The sequence below is a fragment of the Penaeus monodon genome, chromosome 22, assembly GCF_015228065.2.
Source record: "Penaeus monodon isolate SGIC_2016 chromosome 22, NSTDA_Pmon_1, whole genome shotgun sequence".
Taxonomy (NCBI): Eukaryota; Metazoa; Arthropoda; class Malacostraca; order Decapoda; family Penaeidae; genus Penaeus; species Penaeus monodon.
In genome coordinates this window covers 660,987-661,209 of record NC_051407.1, presented here as the reverse complement: position 1 = coordinate 661,209, position 223 = coordinate 660,987, and positions in this window count along the sequence as shown.

The following is a 223-nucleotide window of genomic DNA, read 5'->3' as shown; positions in this document are numbered from 1 at the left end:
ACCCCCCACTCCAAGCCACCTAACCACGCCCCCCCTCCCCCCCCTCTGCCGGAAGGGCCGCAGGTGCGGAGCCGCGGGGCGAGCGGCCACGAGGCACGCGCACCTGTCCCCTCGTACCCACGTACCTTGCACCGCTCCCTCGCCGCCCGACGTACCCTGCAACAAACGGAAACATACCTTTTAGATTTAGACGGCGCATAAAGAGAGAGGGGAGAGAGAGAGG